Raw genomic sequence first — 17724 nt, 5'->3', positions numbered from 1 at the left:
CGTCAGCCCCACCAGCTCAAGGGAGCTTGAATATAAAAGAAAGTCCAATTGGTCGCACACTGCTTGCCCTATCAGCGTGTTGCCCCAAAGCATTGTGGTCCATGAAGTAAGCATCAGCGGGTGCGCCTCTGCCTGGGTCTTGAGCAAAAAATCACTGTCGCGTTGGCCATCCCCGGACACGTGTTTCGAGCTTGTTACCTCTCGTCAGCAGGGAATAGGCATATATGTAGGGGTGCTGCGTAGGCTGCCAAAAAATATCCTCAGGTCCGGTACCACTCGTGGCACGCAGGTGCGTAACCCGGGCTCGTCAGCCCCACCAGCTCAAGGGAGCTTGAATATAAAATAAAGTCCAATTGGTCGTACACTGCTTGTCCTATCAGCGTATTCCCCCAAAGCATTGTGGTCCATGAAGTAAGCATCAGCGGGTGCGCCTCTGCCAGGGTCTTGAGCAAAAAATCACTGTTGCGTAGGCCATTCCTGGACACGTGTTTCGAGGTTGTTACCTCTCGTCAGCAGGGAATAGGCATATATGTAGGGGTGCTGCTTAGGCTGCCAAAAAATATCCTCAGGTCCGGTACCACTCGTGGCACGCAGGTGCGTAACCCGGGCTCGTCAGCCCCACCAGCTCAAGGGAGCTTGAAAATAAAAGAAAGTCCAATTGGTCGCACACTGCTTGTCCTATCAGCGTGTTGCCCCAAAGGATTGTGGTCCATGAAGTAAGCATCAGCGGGTGCGCCTCTGCCAGGGTCTTGAGCAAGAAATCACTGTCGCGTTGGCCATCCCTGGACACTTGTTTCGAGGTTGTTACCTCTCGTCATCAGGGAATAGGCATATATGTAGGGGTGCTGCGTAGGCTGCCAAAAATTATCCTCATGTCCGGTACCACTCGTGGCACGCAGGTGCGTAACCCGGGCTCGTCAGCCCCACCAGCTCAAGGGAGCTTGAATATAAAAGAAAGTCCAATTGGTCGCACACTGCTTGTCCTATCATCGTGTTGCCCCAAAGCATTGGGGTCCATGAAGTAAGCATCAGCGGGTGCCCCTCTGCCAGGGTCTTGAGCAAAAAATCACTGTCGCGTTGGCCATCCCTGGATACGTGTTTCGAGGTTGTTACTTCTCGTCAGCAGGGAATAGGCATATATGTAGGGGTGCTGCGTAGTCTGCCAAAATATCCTCAGGTCCGGTACCACTCGTGGCACGCAGGTGCGTAACCCGGGCTCGTCAGCCCCACCAGCTCAAGGGAGCTTGAATATAAAAGAAAGTCCAATTGGTCGCACACTGCTTGTCCTATCAGCGTGTTGCCCCAAAGCATTGTGGTCCATGAAGTAAGCATCAGCGGGTGCGCCTCTGCCAGGGTCTTGAGCAAAAAATCACTGTCGCGTTAGCCATCCCTGGACACGTGTTTCAAGGTTGTTACCTCTCGTCAGCAGGGAATAGGCATATATGTAGGGGTGCTGAGTAGGCTGCCAAAAAATATCCTCAGGTCCGGTATCACTCGTGGCACGCAGGTGCGTAACCTGGGCTCGTCAGCCCCACCAGCTCAAGGGAGCTTGAATATAAAAGAAAGTCCAATTCGTCGCACACTGCTTGTCCTATCAGCGTGTTGCCCCAAAGCATTGTGGTCCATGAAGTAAGCATCAGCGGGTGCGCCTCTGTCAGGGTGTTGAGCAAAAAATCACTGTCGCGTTGGCCATCCCTGGACCCGTGTTTCGAGGTTGTTACCTCTCGTCAGCAGGGAATAGGCATATATGTAGGGGTGCTGCGTAGGCTGCCAAAAAATATCCTCAGGTCCGGTACCACTCGTGGCACGCACGTGCGTAACCCGGGCTCGTCAGCCCCACCAGCTCAAGGGAGCTTGAATATAAAAGAAAGTCCAATTGGTCGCACACTGCTTGTCCTATCATCATCTTGCCCCAAAGCATTGTGGTCCATGAAGTAAGCATCAGTGGGTGCGCCTCTGCCATGGTCTTGAGCAAAAAATCACTGTCGCGTTGGCCATCCCTGGACACCTGTTTCGAGGTTGTTACCTCTCGTAAGCAGGGAATAGGCATATATGTAGGGGTGCTGCGTAGGCTGCCAAAAAATATCCTCTGGTCCGGTACCACTCGTGGCACGCAGGTGCGTAACCCGGGCTCGTCAGCCCCACCAGCTCAAGGGAGCTTGAATATAAAAGAAAGTCCAATTGGTCGCACACTGCTTGTCCAATCAGCGTGTTGCCCCAAAGCATTGTGGTCCATGAAGTAAGCATCAGCGGGTGCGCCTCTGCCAGGGTCTTGAGCAAAAAATCACTGTTGCGTTAGCCATCCCTGGACACGTGTTTCAAGGTTGTTACCTCTCGTCAGCAGGGAATAGGCATATATGTAGGGGTGCTGAGTAGGCTGCCAAAAAATATCCTCAGGTCCGGTACCACTCGTGGCACGCAGGTGCGTAACCTGGGCTCGTCAGCCCCACCAGCTCAAGGGAGCTTGAATATAAAAGAAAGTCCAATTGGTCACACACTGCTTGTCCAATCAGCGTGTTGCCCCAAAGCATTGTGGTCCATGAAGTAAGCATCAGCGGGTGCGCCTCTGCCAGGGTCTTGAGCAAAAAATCACTGTTGCGTTAGCCATCCCTGGACACGTGTTTCAAGGTTGTTACCTCTCGTCAGCAGGGAATAGGCATATATGTAGGGGTGCTGAGTAGGCTGCCAAAAAATATCCTCAGTTCCGGTACCACTCGTGGCACGCAGGTGCGTAACCTGGGCTCGTCAGCCCCACCAGCTCAAGGGAGCTTGAATATAAAAGAAAGTCCAATTGGTCACACACTGCTTGTCCTATCATCGTGTTGCCCCAAAGCATTGGGGTCCATGAAGTAAGCATCAGCGGGTGCCCCTCTGCCAGGGTCTTGAGCAAAAAATCACTGTCGCGTTGGCCATCCCTGGACACATGTTTCGAGGTTGTTACTTCTCGTCAGCAGGGAATAGGCATATATGTAGGGGTGCTGCGTAGTCTGCCAAAATATCCTCAGGTCCGGTACCACTCGTGGCACGCAGGTGCGTAACCCGGGCTCGTCAGCCCCACCAGCTCAAGGGAGCTTGAATATAAAAGAAAGTCCAATTGGTCGCACACTGCTTGTCCTATCAGCGTGTTGCCCCAAAGCATTGTGGTCCATGAAGTAAGCATCAGCGGGTGCGCCTCTGCCAGGGTCTTGAGCAAAAAATCACTGTCGCGTTAGCCATCCCTGGACACGTGTTTCAAGGTTGTTACCTCTCGTCAGCAGGGAATAGGCATATATGTAGGGGTGCTGAGTAGGCTGCCAAAAAATATCCTCAGGTCCGGTATCACTCGTGGCACGCAGGTGCGTAACCTGGGCTCGTCAGCCCCACCAGCTCAAGGGAGCTTGAATATAAAAGAAAGTCCAATTCGTCGCACACTGCTTGTCCTATCAGCGTGTTGTCCCAAAGCATTGTGGTCCATGAAGTAAGCATCAGCGGGTGCGCCTCTGTCAGGGTGTTGAGCAAAAAATCACTGTCGCGTTGGCCATCCCTGGACCCGTGTTTCGAGGTTGTTACCTCTCGTCAGCAGGGAATAGGCATATATGTAGGGGTGCTGCGTAGGCTGCCAAAAGATATCCTCAGGTCCGGTACCACTCGTGGCACGCACGTGCGTAACCCGGGCTCGTCAGCCCCACCAGCTCAAGGGAGCTTGAATATAAAAGAAAGTCCAATTGGTCGCACACTGCTTGTCCTATCAGCGTCTTGCCCCAAAGCATTGTGGTCCATGAAGTAAGCATCAGTGGGTGCGCCTCTGCCATGGTCTTGAGCAAAAAATCACTGTCGCGTTGGCCATCCCTGGACACCTGTTTCGAGGTTGTTACCTCTCGTAAGCAGGGAATAGGCATATATGTAGGGGTGCTGCGTAGGCTGCCAAAAAATATCCTCTGGTCCGGTACCACTTGTGGCACGCAGGTGCGTAACCCGGGCTCGTGAGCCCCACCAGCTCAAGGAAGCTTGAATATAAAAGAAAGTCCAATTGGTCGCACACTGCTTGTCCAATCAGCGTGTTGCCCCAAAGCATTGTGGTCCATGAAGTAAGCATCAGCGGGTGCGCCTCTGCCTGGGTCTTGAGCAAAGAATCACTGTCGCGTTGGCCATCCCCGGACACGTGTTTCGAGCTTGTTACCTCTCGTCAGCAGGGAATAGGCATATATGTAGGGGTGCTGCGTAGGCTGCCAAAAAATATCCTCAGGTCCGGTACCACTCGTGGCACGCAGGTGCGTAACCCGGGCTCGTCAGCCCCACCAGCTCAAGGGAGCTTGAATATAAAATAAAGTCCAATTGGTCGCACACTGCTTGTCCTATCAGCGTATTCCCCCAAAGCATTGTGGTCCATGAAGTAAGCATCAGCGGGTGCGCCTCTGCCAGGGTCTTGAGCAAAAAATCACTGTTGCGTAGGCCATTCCTGGACACGTGTTTCGAGGTTGTTACCTCTCGTCAGCAGGGAATAGGCATATATGAAGGGGTGCTGCTTAGGCTGCCAAAAAATATCCTCAGGTCCGGTACCACTCGTGGCACGCAGGTGCGTAACCCGGGCTCGTCAGCCCCACCAGCTCAAGGGAGCTTGAAAATAAAAGAAAGTCCAATTGGTCGCACACTGCTTGTCCTATCAGCGTGTTGCCCCAAAGCATTGTGGTCCATGAAGTAAGCATCAGTGGGTGCGCCTCTGCCATGGTCTTGAGCAAAAAATCACTGTCACGTTGGCCATCCCTGGACACCTGTTTCGAGGTTGTTACCTCTCGTAAGCAGGGAATAGGCATATATGTAGGGGTGCTGCGTAGGCTGCCAAAAAATATCCTCTGGTCCGGTACCACTCGTGGCACGCAGGTGCGTAACCCGGGCTCGTCAGCCCCACCAGCTCAAGGGAGCTTGAATATAAAAGAAAGTCCAATTGGTCGCACACTGCTTGTCCAATCAGCGTGTTGCCCCAAAGCATTGTGGTCCATGAAGTAAGCATCAGCGGGTGCGCCTCTGTCAGGGTCTTGAGCAAAAAATCACTGTTGCGTTGGCCATCCCAGGACCCGTGTTTCGAGATTGTTACCTCTCGTCAGCAGGGAATAGGCATATATGTAGGGGTTCTGAGTAGGCTGCCCAAAAATATCCTCAGGTCCGGTACCACTCGTGGCACGCAGGTGCGTAACCTGGGCTCGTCAGCCCCACCAGCTCAAGGGAGCTTGAATTAAAAAGAAAGTCCAATTGGTCGCACACTGCTTGTCCTATCAGCGTGTTGCCCCAAAGCATTGTGGTCCATGAAGTAAGCATTAGCGGGTGCGCCTCTGTCAGGGTCTTGAGCAAAAAATCACTGTCGCGTTGGCCATCCCTGGACCCGTGTTTCGAGGTTGTTACCTCTCGTCAGCAGGGAATAGGCATATATGTAGGGGTGCTGCGTAGGCTGCCAAAAAATATCCTCAGATCCGGTACCACTCGTGGCACGCAGGTGCGTAACCCGGGCTCGTCAGCCCCACCAGCTCAAGGGAGCTTGAATATAAAAGAAAGTCCAATTGGTCGCACACTGCCTGTCCTATCAGCGTATTCCCCCAAAGCATTGTGGTCCATGAAGTAAGCATCAGCGGGTGCGCCTCTGCCAGGGTCTTGAGCAAAAAATCACTGTTGCGTAGGCCATTCCTGGACACGTGTTTCGAGGTTGATACCTCTCGTCAGCAGGGAATAGGCATATATGTAGGGGTGCTGCTTAGGCTGCCAAAAAATATCCTCAGGTCCGGTACCACTCGTGACACGCAGGTGCGTAACCCGGGCTCGTCAGCCCCACCAGCTCAAGGGAGCTTGAATATAACAGAAAGTCCAATTGGTCGCACACTGCTTGTCCTATCAGCGTGTTGCCCCAAAGCATTGTGGTCCATGAAGTAAGCATCAGCGGGTGCGCCTCTGCCAGGGTCTTGAGCAAAAAATCACTGTCGCGTTGGCCATCCCTGGACACGTGTTTCGAGGTTGTTACCTCTCATCCGCAGGGAATAGGCATATATGTAGGGGTGCTGCGTAGGCTGCCAAAAAATATCCTCAGGTCCGGTACCACTCGTGGCACGCAGGTGCGTAACCCGGGCTCGTCAGCCCCACCAGCTCAAGGGAGCTTGAAAATAAAAGAAAGTCCAATTGGTCGCACACTGCTTGTCCTATCAGCGTGTTGCCCCAAAGCATTGTGGTCCATGAAGTAAGCATCAGCGGGTGCCCCTCTGCCAGGGTCTTGAGCAAAAAATCACTGTCGCGTTGGCCATCCCTGGACACGTGTTTCGAGGTTGTTACTTCTCGTCAGCAGGGAATAGGCATATATGTAGGGGTGCTGCGTAGTCTGCCAAAATATCCTCAGGTCCGGTACCACTCGTGGCACGCAGGTGCGTAACCCGGGCTCGTCAGCCCCACCAGCTCAAGGGAGCTTGAATATAAAAGAAAGTCCAATTGGTCGCACACTGCTTGTCCTATCAGCGTGTTGACCCAAAGCATTGTGGTCCATGAAGTAAGCATCAGCGGGTGCGCCTCTGCCAGGGTCTTGAGCAAAAAATCACTGTCGCGTTAGCCATCCCTGGACACGTGTTTCAAGGTTGTTACCTCTCGTCAGCAGGGAATAGGCATATATGTAGGGGTACTGAGTAGGCTGCCAAAAAATATCCTCAGGTCCGGTACCACTCGTGGCACGCAGGTGCGTAATCTGGGCTCATCAGCCCCACCAGCTCAAGGGAGCTTGAATATAAAAGAAAGTCCAATTGGTCGCACACTGCTTGTCCTATCAGCGTGTTGCCCAAAAGCATTGTGGTCCATGAAGTAAGCATCAGCGGGTGCGCCTCTGTCAGGGTCTTGAGCAAAAAATCACTGTCGCGTTGGCCATCCCTGGACCCGTGTTTCGAGGTTGTTACCTCTCGTCAGCAGGGAATAGGCATATATGTAGGGGTGCTGCGTAGGCTGCCAAAAAATATCCCCAGGTCCGGTACCACTCGTGGCACGCACGTGCGTAACCCGGGCTCGTCAGCCCCACCAGCTCAAGGGAGCTTGAATATAAAAGAAAGTCCAATTGGTCGCACACTGCTTGTCCTATCAGCGTCTTGCCCCAAAGCATTGTGGTCCATGAAGTAAGCATCAGCGGGTGCGCCTCTGCCATGGTCTTGAGCAAAAAATCACTGTCGCATTGGCCATCCCTGGACACCTGTTTCGAGGTTGTTACCTCTCATAAGCAGGGAATAGGCATATATGTAGGGGTGCTGCGTAGGATGCCAAAAAATATCCTCTGGTCCGGTACCACTCGTGGCACGCAGGTGCGTAACCCGGGCTCGTCAGCCCCACGAGCTCAAGGGAGCTTGAATATAAAAGAAAGTCCAATTGGTCGCACACTGCTTGTCCTATCAGCGTGTTGCCCCAAAGCATTGGGGTCCATGAAGTAAGCATCAGCGGGTGCGCCTCTGCCAGGGTCTTGAGCAAAAAATCACTGTCGCGTTGGCCATCCCTGGACACGTGTTTTGAGGTTGTTACCTCTCGTCAGCAGGAAATAGGCATATATGTAGGGGTGCTGCGTAGTCTGCCAAAATATCCTCAGGTCCGGTACCACTCGTGGCACGCAGGTGTGTAACCCGGGCTCGTCAGCCCCACCAGCTCAAGGGAGCTTGAATATAAAAGAAAGTCCAATTGGTCCCACACTGCTTGTCCAATCAGCGTGTTGCCCCAAAGCATTGTGGTCCATGAAGTAAGCATCTGCGGGTGCGCCTCTGCCAGGGTCTTGAGCAAGAAATCACTGTCCCTTTGGCCATCCCTGGACACGTGTTTCGAGGTTGTTACCTCTCATCAGCAGGGAATAGGCATATATGTAGGGGTGCTGCGTAGGCTGCCAAAAAATATCCTCAGGTCCGGTACCACTCGTGGCACGCAGGTGCGTAACCCGGGCTCGTCAGCCCCACCAGCTCAAGGGAGCTTGAAAATAAAAGAAAGTCCAATTGGTCGCACACTGCTTGTCCTATCAGCGTGTTGCCCCAAAGCATTGTGGTCCATGAAGTAAGCATCAGCGGGTGCGCCTCTGCCAGGGTCTTGAGCAAGAAATCACTGTCGCGTTGGCCATCCCTGGACACGTGTTTCGAGGTTGTTACCTCTCATCAGCAGGGAATAGGCATATATGTAGGGGTGCTGCGTACGCTGCCAAAAAATATCCTCAGGTCCGGTACCACTCGTGGCACGCAGGTGCGTAACCCGGGCTCGTCAGCCCCACCAGCTCAAGGGAGCTTGAATATAAAAGAAAGTCCAATTGGTCGCACACTGCTTGTCCTATCAGCGTATTCCCCCAAAGCATTGTGGTCCATGAAGTAAGCATCAGCGGGTGCGCCTCTGCCAGGGTCTTCAGCAAAAAATCACTGTTGCGTAGGCCATTCCTGGACACGTGTTTCGAGGTTGTTACCTCTCGTCAGCAGGGAATAGGCATATATGTAGGGGTGCTGCTTAGGCTGGCAAAAAATATCCTCAGGTCCGGTACCACTCGTGGCACGCAGGTGCGTAACCCGGGCTCGTCAGCCCCACCAGCTCAAGGGAGCTTGAAAATAAAAGAAAGTCCAATTGGTCGCACACTGCTTGTCCTATCAGCGTGTTGCCCCAAAGCATTGTGGTCCATGAAGTAAGCATCAGTGGGTGCGCCTCTGCCATGGTCTTGAGCAAAAAATCACTGTCGCGTTGGCCATCCCTGGACACCTGTTTCGAGGTTGTTACCTCTCGTAAGCAGGGAATAGGCATATATGTAGGGGTGCTGCGTAGGCTGCCAAAAAATATCCTCTGGTCCGGTACCACTCGTGGCACGCAGGTGCGTAACCCGGGCTCGTCAGCCCCACCAGCTCAAGGGAGCTTGAATATAAAAGAAAGTCCAATTGGTCGCACACTGCTTGTCCAATCAGCGTGTTGCCCCAAAGCATTGTGGTCCATGAGGTAAGCATCAGCGGGTGCGCCTCTGTCAGGGTCTTGAGCAAAAAATCACTGTTGCGTTGGCCATCCCAGGACCCGTGTTTCGAGATTGTTACCTCTCGTCAGCAGGGAATAGGCATATATGTAGGGGTTCTGAGTAGGCTGCCCAAAAATATCCTCAGGTCCGGTACCACTCGTGGCACGCAGGTGCGTAACCTGGGCTCGTCAGCCCCACCAGCTCAAGGGAGCTTGAATTAAAAAGAAAGTCCAATTGGTCGCACACTGCTTGTCCTATCAGCGTGTTGCCCCAAAGCATTGTGGTCCATGAAGTAAGCATTAGCGGGTGCGCCTCTGTCAGGGTCTTGAGCAAAAAATCACTGTCGCGTTGGCCATCCCTGGACCCGTGTTTCGAGGTTGTTACCTCTCGTCAGCAGGGAATAGGCATATATGTAGGGGTGCTGCGTAGCCTGCCAAAAAATATCCTCAGGTCCGGTACCACTCGTGGCACGCACGTGCGTAACCCGGGCTCGTCAGCCCCACCAGCTCAAGGGAGCTTGAATATAAAAGAAAGTCCAATTGGTCGCACACTGCTTGTCCTATCAGCGTGTTTCCCCAAAGCATTGTGGTCCATGAAGTAAGCATCAGCGGGTGCGCCTCTGCCAGGGTCTTGAGCAAAAAATCACTGTCGCGTTGGCCATCCCTGGACACGTGTTTCGAGGTTGTTACCTCTCATCAGCAGGGAATGGGCATATATGTAGGGGTGCTGCGTAGGCTGCCAAAAAATATCCTCTGGTCCGGTACCACTCGTGGCACGCAGGTGCGTAACCCGGGCTCGACATCCCCACCAGCTCAAGGGAGCTTGAATATAAAAGAAAGTCCAATTGGTCGCACACTGCTTGCCCTATCAGCGTGTTGCCCCAAAGCATTGTGGTCCATGAAGTAAGCATCAGCGGGTGCGCCTCTGCCTGGGTCTTGAGCAAAAAATCACTGTCGCGTTGGCCATCCCCGGACACGTGTTTCGAGCTTGTTACCTCTCGTCAGAAGGGAATAGGTATATATGTAGGGGTGCTGCGTAGGCTGCCAAAAAATATCCTCAGATCCGGTACCACTCGTGGCACGCAGGTGCGTAACCCGGGCTCGTCAGCCCCACCAGCTCAAGGGAGCTTGAATATAAAAGAAAGTCCAATTGGTCGCACACTGCCTGTCCTATCAGCGTATTCCCCCAAAGCATTGTGGTCCATGAAGTAAGCATCAGCGGGTGCGCCTCTGCCAGGGTCTTGAGCAAAAAATCACTGTTGCGTAGGCCATTCCTGGACACGTGTTTCGAGGTTGATACCTCTCGTCAGCAGGGAATAGGCATATATGTAGGGGTGCTGCTTAGGCTGCCAAAAAATATCCTCAGGTCCGGTACCACTCGTGACACGCAGGTGCGTAACCCGGGCTCGTCAGCCCCACCAGCTCAAGGGAGCTTGAATATAACAGAAAGTCCAATTGGTCGCACACTGCTTGTCCTATCAGCGTGTTGCCCCAAAGCATTGTGGTCCATGAAGTAAGCATCAGCGGGTGCGCCTCTGCCAGGGTCTTGAGCAAAAAATCACTGTCGCGTTGGCCATCCCTGGACACGTGTTTCGAGGTTGTTACCTCTCATCAGCAGGGAATAGGCATATATGTAGGGGTGCTGCGTAGGCTGCCAAAAAATATCCTCAGGTCCGGTACCACTCGTGGCACGCAGGTGCGTAACCCGGGCTCGTCAGCCCCACCAGCTCAAGGGAGCTTGAAAATAAAAGAAAGTCCAATTGGTCGCACACTGCTTGTCCAATCAGCGTGTTGCCCCAAAGCATTGTGGTCCATGAGGTAAGCATCAGCGGGTGCGCCTCTGTCAGGGTCTTGAGCAAAAAATCACTGTTGCGTTGGCCATCCCAGGACCCGTGTTTCGAGATTGTTACCTCTCGTCAGCAGGGAATAGGCATATATGTAGGGGTTCTGAGTAGGCTGCCCAAAAATATCCTCAGGTCCGGTACCACTCGTGGCACGCAGGTGCGTAACCTGGGCTCGTCAGCCCCACCAGCTCAAGGGAGCTTGAATTAAAAAGAAAGTCCAATTGGTCGCACACTGCTTGTCCTATCAGCGTGTTGCCCCAAAGCATTGTGGTCCATGAAGTAAGCATTAGCGGGTGCGCCTCTGTCAGGGTCTTGAGCAAAAAATCACTGTCGCGTTGGCCATCCCTGGACCCGTGTTTCGAGGTTGTTACCTCTCGTCAGCAGGGAATAGGCATATATGTAGGGGTGCTGCGTAGCCTGGCAAAAAATATCCTCAGGTCCGGTACCACTCGTGGCACGCACGTGCGTAACCCGGGCTCGTCAGCCCCACCAGCTCAAGGGAGCTTGAATATAAAAGAAAGTCCAATTGGTCGCACACTGCTTGTCCTATCAGCGTGTTTCCCCAAAGCATTGTGGTCCATGAAGTAAGCATCAGCGGGTGCGCCTCTGCCAGGGTCTTGAGCAAAAAATCACTGTCGCGTTGGCCATCCCTGGACACGTGTTTCGAGGTTGTTACCTCTCATCAGCAGGGAATAGGCATATATGTAGGGGTGCTGCGTAGGCTGCCAAAAAATATCCTCTGGTCCGGTACCACTCGTGGCACGCAGGTGCGTAACCCGGGCTCGTCATCCCCACCAGCTCAAGGGAGCTTGAATATAAAAGAAAGTCCAATTGGTCGCACACTGCTTGCCCTATCAGCGTGTTGCCCCAAAGCATTGTGGTCCATGAAGTAAGCATCAGCGGGTGCGCCTCTGCCTGGGTCTTGAGCAAAAAATCACTGTCGCGTTGGGCCATCCCCGGACACGTGTTTCGAGCTTGTTACCTCTCGTCAGAAGGGAATAGGCATATATGTAGGGGTGCTGCGTAGGCTGCCAAAAAATATCCTCAGATCCGGTACCACTCGTGGCACGCAGGTGCGTAACCCGGGCTCGTCAGCCCCACCAGCTCAAGGGAGCTTGAATATAAAAGAAAGTCCAATTGGTCGCACACTGCCTGTCCTATCAGCGTATTCCCCCAAAGCATTGTGGTCCATGAAGTAAGCATCAGCGGGTGCGCCTCTGCCAGGGTCTTGAGCAAAAAATCACTGTTGCGTAGGCCATTCCTGGACACGTGTTTCGAGGTTGATACCTCTCGTCAGCAGGGAATAGGCATATATGTAGGGGTGCTGCTTAGGCTGCCAAAAAATATCCTCAGGTCCGGTACCACTCGTGACACGCAGGTGCGTAACCCGGGCTCGTCAGCCCCACCAGCTCAAGGGAGCTTGAATATAACAGAAAGTCCAATTGGTCGCACACTGCTTGTCCTATCAGCGTGTTGCCCCAAAGCATTGTGGTCCATGAAGTAAGCATCAGCGGGTGCGCCTCTGTCAGGGTCTTGAGCAAAAAATCACTGTCGCGTTGGCCATCCCTGGACCCGTGTTTCGAGGTTGTTACCTCTCGTCAGCAGGGAATAGGCATATATGTAGGGGTGCTGCGTAGGCTGCCAAAAAATATCCCCAGGTCCGGTACCACTCGTGGCACGCACGTGCGTAACCCGGGCTCGTCAGCCCCACCAGCTCAAGGGAGCTTGAATATAAAAGAAAGTCCAATTGGTCGCACACTGCTTGTCCTATCAGCGTCTTGCCCCAAAGCATTGTGGTCCATGAAGTAAGCATCAGCGGGTGCGCCTCTGCCATGGTCTTCAGCAAAAAATCACTGTCGCATTGGCCATCCCTGGACACCTGTTTCGAGGTTGTTACCTCTCGTAAGCAGGGAATAGGCATATATGTAGGGGTGCTGCGTAGGATGCCAAAAAATATCCTCTGGTCCGGTACCACTCGTGGCACGCAGGTGCGTAACCCGGGCTCGTCAGCCCCACCAGCTCAAGGGAGCTTGAATATAAAAGAAAGTCCAATTGGTCGCACACTGCTTGTCCTATCAGCGTGTTGCCCCAAAGCATTGGGGTCCATGAAGTAAGCATCAGCGGGTGCGCCTCTGCCAGGGTCTTGAGCAAAAAATCACTGTCGCGTTGGCCATCCCTGGACACGTGTTTTGAGGTTGTTACCTCTCGTCAGCAGGGAATAGGCATATATGTTGGGGTGCTGCGTAGTGTGCCAAAATATCCTCAGGTCCGGTACCACTCGTGGCACGCAGGTGCGTAACCCGGGCTCGTCAGCCCCACCAGCTCAAGGGAGCTTGAATATAAAAGAAAGTCCAATTGGTCCCACACTGCTTGTCCAATCAGCGTGTTGCCCCAAAGCATTGTGGTCCATGAAGTAAGCATCAGCGGGTGCGCCTCTGCCAGGGTCTTGAGCAAGAAATCACTGTCCCTTTGGCCATCCCTGGACACGTGTTTCGAGGTTGTTACCTCTCATCAGCAGGGAATAGGCATATATGTAGGGGTGCTGCGTAGGCTGCCAAAAAATATCCTCAGGTCCGGTACCACTCGTGGCACGCAGGTGCGTAACCCGGGCTCGTCAGCCCCACCAGCTCAAGGGAGCTTGAAAATAAAAGAAAGTCCAATTGGTCGCACACTGCTTGTCCTATCAGCGTGTTGCCCCAAAGCATTGTGGTCCATGAAGTAAGCATCAGCGAGTGCGCCTCTGCCAGGGTCTTGAGCAAGAAATCACTGTCGCGTTGGCCATCCCTGGACACGTGTTTCGAGGTTGTTACCTCTCGTCAGCAGGGAATAGGCATATATGTAGGGGTGCTGCGTACGCTGCCAAAAAATATCCTCAGGTCCGGTACCACTCGTGGCACGCAGGTGCGTAACCCGGGCTCGTCAGCCCCACCAGCTCAAGGGAGCCTAAATATAAAAGAAAGTACAATTGGTCGCACACTGCTTGTCCTATCAGCATGTTGCCCCAAAGCATTGTGGTCCATGAAGTAAGCATCAGCGGGTGCGCCTCTGCCAGGGTCTTGAGCAAGAAATCACTGTCCCTTTGGCCATCCCTGGCCACGTGTTTCGAGGTTGTTACCTCTCGTCAGCAGGAAATAGGCACATATGTAGTGGTGCTGCGTAGGCTGCCAAAAAATATCCTCAGGTCTGGTAATACTCGTGGCACGCAGGTGCGTAACCCGGGCTCGTCAGCCCCACCAGCTCAAGGGAGCTTGAATATAAAAGAAAGTCCAATTGGTCGCACACTGCTTGCCCTATCAGCGTGTTGTCCCAAAGCATTGTGGTCCATGAAGTAAGCATCAGCGGGTGCGCCTCTGCCTGGGTCTTGAGCAAAAAATCACTGTCGCGTTGGCCATCCCCGGACACGTGTTTCGAGCTTGTTACCTCTCTTCAGCAGGGAATAGGCATATATGTAGGGGTGCTGTGTAGGCTGCCAAAAAATATCCTCAGGTCCGGTACCACTCGTGGCACGCAGGTGCGTAACCCGGGCTCGTCAGCCCCACTAGCTCAAGGGAGCTTGAATATAAAGGAAAGTCCAATTGGTCGCACACTGCTTGTCCTATCAGCGTGTTGCCCCAAAGCATTGTGGTCCATGAAGTAAGCATCAGCAGGTACGCCTCTGCCAGGGTCTTGAGCAAAAAATCACTGTCGCGTTGGCCATCCCTGGACACGTGTTTTGAGGTTGTTACCTCTCGTCAGCAGGGAATAGGCATATATGTAGGGGTGCTGCGTAGGCTGCCAAAAAATATCCTCGGGTCCGGTACCACTGGTGGCACGCAGGTGCGTAACCCGGGCTCGTCAGCCCCACCAGCTCAAGGGAGCTTGAATTAAAAAGAAAGTCCAATTGGTCGCACACTGCTTGTCCTATCAGCGTGTTGCCCCAAAGCATTGTGGTCCATGAAGTAAGCATTAGCGGGTGCGCCTCTGTCAGGGTCTTGAGCAAAAAATCACTGTCGCGTTGGCCATCCCTGGACCCGTGTTTCGAGGTTGTTACCTCTCGTCAGCAGGGAATAGGCATATATGTAGGGGTGCTGCGTAGCCTGGCAAAAAATATCCTCAGGTCCGGTACCACTCGTGGCACGCACGTGCGTAACCCGGGCTCGTCAGCCCCACCAGCTCAAGGGAGCTTGAATATAAAAGAAAGTCCAATTGGTCGCACACTGCTTGTCCTATCAGCGTGTTTCCCCAAAGCATTGTGGTCCATGAAGTAAGCATCAGCGGGTGCGCCTCTGCCAGGGTCTTGAGCAAAAAATCACTGTCGCGTTGGCCATCCCTGGACACGTGTTTCGAGGTTGTTACCTCTCATCAGCAGGGAATAGGCATATATGTAGGGGTGCTGCGTAGGCTGCCAAAAAATATCCTCTGGTCCGGTACCACTCGTGGCACGCAGGTGCGTAACCCGGGCTCGTCATCCCCACCAGCTCAAGGGAGCTTGAATATAAAAGAAAGTCCAATTGGTCGCACACTGCTTGCCCTATCAGCGTGTTGCCCCAAAGCATTGTGGTCCATGAAGTAAGCATCAGCGGGTGCGCCTCTGCCTGGGTCTTGAGCAAAAAATCACTGTCGCGTTGGGCCATCCCCGGACACGTGTTTCGAGCTTGTTACCTCTCGTCAGAAGGGAATAGGCATATATGTAGGGGTGCTGCGTAGGCTGCCAAAAAATATCCTCAGATCCGGTACCACTCGTGGCACGCAGGTGCGTAACCCGGGCTCGTCAGCCCCACCAGCTCAAGGGAGCTTGAATATAAAAGAAAGTCCAATTGGTCGCACACTGCCTGTCCTATCAGCGTATTCCCCCAAAGCATTGTGGTCCATGAAGTAAGCATCAGCGGGTGCGCCTCTGCCAGGGTCTTGAGCAAAAAATCACTGTTGCGTAGGCCATTCCTGGACACGTGTTTCGAGGTTGATACCTCTCGTCAGCAGGGAATAGGCATATATGTAGGGGTGCTGCTTAGGCTGCCAAAAAATATCCTCAGGTCCGGTACCACTCGTGACACGCAGGTGCGTAACCCGGGCTCGTCAGCCCCACCAGCTCAAGGGAGCTTGAATATAACAGAAAGTCCAATTGGTCGCACACTGCTTGTCCTATCAGCGTGTTGCCCCAAAGCATTGTGGTCCATGAAGTAAGCATCAGCGGGTGCGCCTCTGTCAGGGTCTTGAGCAAAAAATCACTGTCGCGTTGGCCATCCCTGGACCCGTGTTTCGAGGTTGTTACCTCTCGTCAGCAGGGAATAGGCATATATGTAGGGGTGCTGCGTAGGCTGCCAAAAAATATCCCCAGGTCCGGTACCACTCGTGGCACGCACGTGCGTAACCCGGGCTCGTCAGCCCCACCAGCTCAAGGGAGCTTGAATATAAAAGAAAGTCCAATTGGTCGCACACTGCTTGTCCTATCAGCGTCTTGCCCCAAAGCATTGTGGTCCATGAAGTAAGCATCAGCGGGTGCGCCTCTGCCATGGTCTTCAGCAAAAAATCACTGTCGCATTGGCCATCCCTGGACACCTGTTTCGAGGTTGTTACCTCTCGTAAGCAGGGAATAGGCATATATGTAGGGGTGCTGCGTAGGATGCCAAAAAATATCCTCTGGTCCGGTACCACTCGTGGCACGCAGGTGCGTAACCCGGGCTCGTCAGCCCCACCAGCTCAAGGGAGCTTGAATATAAAAGAAAGTCCAATTGGTCGCACACTGCTTGTCCTATCAGCGTGTTGCCCCAAAGCATTGGGGTCCATGAAGTAAGCATCAGCGGGTGCGCCTCTGCCAGGGTCTTGAGCAAAAAATCACTGTCGCGTTGGCCATCCCTGGACACGTGTTTTGAGGTTGTTACCTCTCGTCAGCAGGGAATAGGCATATATGTTGGGGTGCTGCGTAGTGTGCCAAAATATCCTCAGGTCCGGTACCACTCGTGGCACGCAGGTGCGTAACCCGGGCTCGTCAGCCCCACCAGCTCAAGGGAGCTTGAATATAAAAGAAAGTCCAATTGGTCCCACACTGCTTGTCCAATCAGCGTGTTGCCCCAAAGCATTGTGGTCCATGAAGTAAGCATCAGCGGGTGCGCCTCTGCCAGGGTCTTGAGCAAGAAATCACTGTCCCTTTGGCCATCCCTGGACACGTGTTTCGAGGTTGTTACCTCTCATCAGCAGGGAATAGGCATATATGTAGGGGTGCTGCGTAGGCTGCCAAAAAATATCCTCAGGTCCGGTACCACTCGTGGCACGCAGGTGCGTAACCCGGGCTCGTCAGCCCCACCAGCTCAAGGGAGCTTGAAAATAAAAGAAAGTCCAATTGGTCGCACACTGCTTGTCCTATCAGCGTGTTGCCCCAAAGCATTGTGGTCCATGAAGTAAGCATCAGCGAGTGCGCCTCTGCCAGGGTCTTGAGCAAGAAATCACTGTCGCGTTGGCCATCCCTGGACACGTGTTTCGAGGTTGTTACCTCTCGTCAGCAGGGAATAGGCATATATGTAGGGGTGCTGCGTACGCTGCCAAAAAATATCCTCAGGTCCGGTACCACTCGTGGCACGCAGGTGCGTAACCCGGGCTCGTCAGCCCCACCAGCTCAAGGGAGCCTAAATATAAAAGAAAGTACAATTGGTCGCACACTGCTTGTCCTATCAGCATGTTGCCCCAAAGCATTGTGGTCCATGAAGTAAGCATCAGCGGGTGCGCCTCTGCCAGGGTCTTGAGCAAGAAATCACTGTCCCTTTGGCCATCCCTGGCCACGTGTTTCGAGGTTGTTACCTCTCGTCAGCAGGAAATAGGCACATATGTAGTGGTGCTGCGTAGGCTGCCAAAAAATATCCTCAGGTCTGGTAATACTCGTGGCACGCAGGTGCGTAACCCGGGCTCGTCAGCCCCACCAGCTCAAGGGAGCTTGAATATAAAAGAAAGT

The sequence above is a fragment of the Lissotriton helveticus genome, chromosome 5_1 (assembly GCF_964261635.1).
Source record: "Lissotriton helveticus chromosome 5_1, aLisHel1.1, whole genome shotgun sequence".
Taxonomy (NCBI): domain Eukaryota; kingdom Metazoa; phylum Chordata; class Amphibia; order Caudata; family Salamandridae; genus Lissotriton; species Lissotriton helveticus.
This window is presented reverse-complemented; position numbering follows the sequence as displayed.